The sequence below is a fragment of the Mytilus galloprovincialis genome, chromosome 2, assembly GCF_965363235.1.
Source record: "Mytilus galloprovincialis chromosome 2, xbMytGall1.hap1.1, whole genome shotgun sequence".
Lineage (NCBI taxonomy): Eukaryota > Metazoa > Mollusca > Bivalvia > Mytilida > Mytilidae > Mytilus > Mytilus galloprovincialis.
This window is the reverse complement of record NC_134839.1, coordinates 24,081,023-24,087,320: the sequence shown is the minus strand read 5'-3', so window position 1 is coordinate 24,087,320 and position 6,298 is coordinate 24,081,023. Positions and strand designations below refer to the sequence as shown.

General features: G+C 29.2%; 1 long non-coding RNA gene across 1 annotated transcript; it reads right to left on the bottom strand.

Moving 5' to 3' along the window:
- Positions 1-2,659: 2,659 nt before the first annotated feature.
- On the bottom strand, positions 2,660-4,148 carry LOC143062177 (uncharacterized). Its single transcript, XR_012974591.1, has 3 exons — positions 3,966-4,148; positions 3,371-3,430; positions 2,660-2,950 (listed from the first exon to the last, which is right to left on the bottom strand). It is a non-coding gene; the product is annotated as an uncharacterized LOC143062177 (long non-coding RNA).
- Between the last annotated feature and the right edge of the window lie 2,150 nt (positions 4,149-6,298).

The following is a 6,298-nucleotide window of genomic DNA, read 5'->3' as shown; positions in this document are numbered from 1 at the left end:
GAAGAGAAAAGCTCGATAAGCATCTGAAACATGCATTCTCTGCAAGATTCTCTAACATATATAGTATGCTCCAACATAGTGCGTAACCGGCTTGATTATTAGAATATTATCAATGCTTTTCATAAATATTGCAGTTGCAACTATGACAATGTGTTGTCATCAATGATTGCGCAAACACATCGGTAAGGATATTTACCGTCATGTTATATTTTGAAAAAGCCACATATATACTACTTAAATCGAAATTAAACAGTTACATGAAACCAGATACATGCCAAGAAATCCTCGCTAAAAATTCCGGTCGACCCTCTACGGCAGTCATTAGTAGCTAAAGATTTGATTTCATTGAAGGAATTAATTTATGACCTTCATGTAAGTGTCGCTTAGAACACAGTCATATACCAAATGGTCAATATTAATCATCCATGTAATTTGCTCTATGGGGTGTTTGCAGAATTTCAACGGAGGCAATTTCTTGGCATGAAAACACAATGCATGTTGGGTTTACTCATTCCTATGCTTCCGCAAGCAAAGAGTCGTGGTAAATTGGACAACATCAAACAGGTCAAACAGGCCGTTGATTCTGTGGTATGTCAAGAAACTGTTATGGGTCAGGTATTGTTTAGTAAATGATATCTTGGATAATCGGGTGTTTGGCCAGTAGAAACATCCATACGATCTGTAAATGATGCGAAGTGTAAAATAAAAATAATTTCCGTCATAAAAATAACTATCGAGTTTTCAGTCGTCTTGAAAGTCAATTTTACATAAATATAAAGTGTATTCGAGTTTCTATTCTAGTTCCCGAGTTTCCTTATCGGTTGTTGTCCATACAGCATTGCCCCATTAGGTTTCTTTTACGTTTTCTTTCCATTATATCAAAGAATAATATCAACAATTCAGAACAATGCAACAAAATACACCACATCACTAATCTTGATTCAAGGCAAGTAAAAAAGAAACAAAGAAAAAACGATGAAAAACATTTACCAACAAATGTATTACTTAACAACCTTTCTATCGAATCGAGGTCAAAGTCCATCTTTTAGGCCGTATGTAAAGTTCTTTTTGTGTCGTTGGGTTACTATCTTATTGACATTTATCCAACATTATTATGTAAAAGAGAAAAATCGAGTAGACTATTCTAAATCGCATGAAAGACGTACGCATGACCTTATCAAATATTTCAAAAACACACAGTCTCATCATCCCCTACTGATTTAAATAATTTATGCTTTAAAATCCTTTATTCTAAATTTATTCTTCTACTTTATTTTCTTGTTAACATGACTGTGTTACTAAGTATACTATATAACACATTCCTATATAGATAAAGTTACCAAAAAGAAAAGATGTAAATTCTTTCCGTTCCGTTTTCCGTTTCCGTTGTGGAGCAACACCCAAAAACTAAACAATCGAACAGGACCCCCTTTTCTAGGTTTATTTTTTCGTACACATTATTTCAGGATGAGCTCTTTTCAAAAGGTGGTTATCATTTATTTGTGAGTAACATATGTCAATTTTGTCATTATAATACTAATCACAAAACAAATATGATTCGATTTTGAAAAACTGCTTTGCAAGTACTATAAATAACGTCTAACATATGATAGTGTGATCACACGTGTTGTATTGATATAATTATGTCTTTCAACCTTTTCGATTCAAAGACCTATTGGTTTTGTTCCCATTTTTTTTTTCTTCCGCCAATTTTTTGTTCCTTCGCTGTTTTTTGTTTCGCAAGATGTGGCTTAGACATATGGTATATGATATCGAACAACTAATACGCTTTTGAAACTGACATCGCGTAACAAAAATCTTTTCCATGTAAAAGATATCTCTCCGAACACTGTTTTTCTTGTTATCGCTTAATCTTTGCAACCGTATAAGAAACCGACAAATTTATTTTACCAAATTGTTCGTTATATCCTCAGGATGTGTTGATTAATTTTGACCGAAGCTATCCGGAGACTCCATATGAGAGTTATTTCCCCTTTTATATTTGATATAAGTGATATGCATTTTTAACTGGAAAACCATAAGTGATAGAGGTCTAGGGTCTTTTGATTTGAGGTCCTTGGTCCAAAAAAATGAAAATGAGGTCAAGGTCAAAGGTCAAGGTCATGATTAAAATTTTTGATTTTGGCTTGTTATCTCTTATTTTCAGAAATCATATAAGATATCGACAGTGGATGCGTGGGAAAGTTTCGCTGTATATATACACCATTTCAGTTAACTAGCTTTAGTTATGCCATATTAGAAATAAAGTTTTTAAATTTATACATTTTAGATGAATATAAAAAATAAAATGACTTAGCTAAGTTGGATTTATCTATCATAAGTTAGTAAATGAACTTAATTAAAACAATTTAAAACAGTATAATTGATGAAAACTCCTTAATTAAGTTTCCTTAACATTAAAGTGTTTTATTTAATGCAACTTAATAAATTCTAAAAAATAAAGATATTTAACTTAACATCCTTAAAATTAGTAAGACTTAATATTGCCATAAATAAAGGAGTTAAATCTCTTATAAGTGAGTAAATTATCTAAATTAAAACAATTTAATGCATTATAGGGCATGGTATTGTATTAATTAAGTTTTCTTAAGCATTGTTAACTAACTAATATAAGGCCCCTATACGCTTCCGTAGATTTTGGCACAACAAATAATAATATTTTATATTTACAGTTAAGACAAAATGTTTAACAATATAAAAAACGACATTTTATAACTTAAATAAATTTGGAGATTTTGGCACTATAAATAATAAAACTATATCACAGTTAAAATAATTTTTAAATTAGGAGATTTTGGCACAATAAATAATAATACTATCACAGTTAAAATAAAAAGTTCATCTTAAATCGTCCTGTCTCTAGGCGGAACGTCAAAACACCACATTAAAACTTCACATATGCTCTTCTATCATCTCTATACTACAGGACCTTTAAAAAAGATTTTTTTAAAATAATTTTAAAATATAAATTGTAATTCCTTTTGCCTAAAATCAAAGTCATTGTGTAATAATGGTAATGATGTTTGATCATGGTTATGGCTACTAATTATTTTACTCAAGTCAATTCAAGGCTAGTAATAGTTAGTGTAATTATTAAAGTTGTTTACAATTTTTTTATTTCAACAGCACAGGAAATTTTTAATAGAAACAATTGTCAGTATAGAATCAATATTATGTTAAATTTTTAGTTGCCCCAAAACAGAACTGTCAACATATAATCATTTTCTCTCTGTGTTAAAGACCCATTTGTGGTCGTCGGCTGGTATCTGCTCTTTGGTCAAGTTTGTGTCTCTTTGACATACATTTATTTCCCATTTCCATTCTCAAATTTATAACAAAAAGTACTCACCAGTTGAAATATACATAAACTTGATGTAAAATATCCTGACCATTGCAGATTAGTTTAGTTCTACAATTAAAAAAAAGTAAAATTAGAAATTGCATGGTTAACTATAACACATATTAACTTATCTGAATTGTAATTGCTTTTTAAAAAAACCATAAAAAAACAGGTAAAATCTAAGTACTAAACATCAGATGGTCCGACAAGCACTTGTCTTGGGGAAAAAAAATCTCTATACCTGAAAGTGAGGTTAATGTACAGATATAATTTTTTTCTGGGACAAGTTCATGCAGAATGACTTTTATATTGTAGTGATTCAAATCAGCATACTCTGGTTCATTGTTAAATATTATATTAATACTTGTATTTTACAGTTACATGCATATATAATTTTTATACATGTGTAGGTCATTCTATTCAACTATGTTAGTAATAGTGCAGTGCAAGTGCATGGTGGACACTCTTCTGTAATGTAATCATTTTCTCTCTGCCTTTAAGTCCCATTTGTTGCTGTCGGCCGTTATCTGCTCTTTAGTCCAGTTTATGTCTCTTTGATATATTTCTCATTTCCATTCTCAATTTTATAACAAAAAGTACTTACCGGTTGAAATATACATGTAAGTGATGTTACAGTTTCTGCTCAGTTTTATTCTACAATTAAAAAAAAAAAGTAAAATTAGAAATTGCATGGTTACTATAACAAATATTAACTTATCTAAATCGGAATTGCTTTTTTAAAACAACATCTAAAATAGGCCAAATCAAAGTACTAAACATCGGATGACATAAAATTCAGGGAATTCAACCTCAACGTTATGACTATTATTATTATAGTGATTTTTCTAATAGATAGGATTTGCGTAGGCATTCATATTTTCACTCAAAAAACGTTAATTCGTCCATGCAGAATTATCTTCCTTGAGATTGCAAACTTTCTTGAGATATTCTTCTGCATATGTGTGCATATATTTTAATTATTTTTTACTTATATGTATATACATAAACAAAAACATTTCAATATAAATAATTTATCTTCTTTAAAGAGTAGCGATGAGTATTCATTGAAATGATTTTAAAACAAGCGATAAGGAATGTAAGTTTGCACTTGATGTTGTGTACGTATTCATCATGTTTATAGATCGGTAAAAAATCCACAACCAAAGTTACATTATGGAAATCTAGGCGATAGCAAATTAAACACCCGAATTATGCCCTCACGGTCGCCTGCTTGTAAAAAATTATAAGGATTTTTTTATTATAACATGTATAATGAATTATGAAGTTACACAATTACATAAAATGTTAGTATTGAATTGAATACCTGTATATTAAAAATAGTCCCGAAACTATATTGAACTGATTTAGGTAATGATATTAATTTACATAATTAAGTATTAACCTAAATAGTACTGTCAAGCTGCAAGCTTTAATAATTCACATTTCTCAAAAATAGTGTCAGATATTGCAAGATCGCTGACATATCATCAGAACTTTAAATGTGATATGTCTAAAAAATCATATGTGTGTCAATTTCTGTAATGACTAATGTTATATATATATAACATAATTAAGCCTGATATGCCTTAAACTGTTAAATAGTTTCATGCAATGAAAATACTTCAAATGCGTCTGATGAACAAACTCAAAACAAGAACAAAATAATAATAATAAAAAAATGAAGTTAAGGTGGTACCTAACACTACAGGGAGATAACTCTGTAAAATCAGATAAATGTTTTAATCAGTAAAGTAAAGTAAATTATATGTCTTGTCCAATTTTTATTAAAATTAAACAAGCCAAATTAATTTTAGTTAAAGTTTTGGGTACCACCTTAAGTAGAAATACTTAAAAATGTACATTGAATATACAACTTACTGGATAGTGTTTGAAATGGTGAAAGAAAAAAACATTACTAATTTTCTGTTTTAAATGACTTTTTTAACGTGTTTCAGATTTAAGATGATATATATGATATCTTTTCTTTAAAAAAGATGTAACATGAAGGTTTTTATTTACTGAAGGTCAATGTACATTTAGTTGTTGTATTAAAAACTCTAAAAAAAACAAACACACACACATCTGTTTTCACTTACTTTATAAATGGTTCATATTGGTGATTATCAATGCAAGCTTTCATTTTGATATCATTAGGGCCTCAAGGTAGGGATTTTTTTAGTTTAAAGTAGTGGCTTTATATTTTATTTATTTTATATGTATTTCTTTTTACATTGACATTGTATATTGTAAACAAATTCAAATCAGATTTTACTGCATTTTCAAAAGATTTTATTTATATCTATTACAATAAGAGAGTACTATAATAAGTTTGATAAGGTTAGCGACTTTCATGTCACCCACCTTAGGGACGACATCAAAAGTTCAATGAAGGATAAAAAACTTAATTCACATAGTTTTTTCACTGACCCCCCACCCCCCTCTTAACTTAATTTGGGAAAAATTGATTGACCCATATGGATATATGTAAAAATCAATGTCGGATAACCAAATCTTGCAGTCGTTCAACCCCCCCCCCCCCCCCCCCCCACCCCCAAACTATTTGAATTAAGTTTTTTATCTTACATTGATCTTTTGATGTCGTCCCTTATGTTCAATAACTATTTAAACAGATTTATATTTCATTCTATTACAAATTGAGCTTGATTTTTTGTGGCTTAATTTTTTGTATTTTAAGGTAAGGCTACCGTCACACCTATAATTAAAAAAAGTGGACTGTAAGATAGGAAGCCCTTTAAATTTAAACAATATATACAGCTAAGAATTTGTAGAATATGTAGATCAATTAAAGAAAAAAATAATAATTTCAACTTTAGAAAAAAACATAAAAAAAATTCTTATGAACTTTTTTCTCCTATTATTTAAAAAAAATAATAAATTTCAGATTACATATACATGTATGTGAAAACAATACAATAA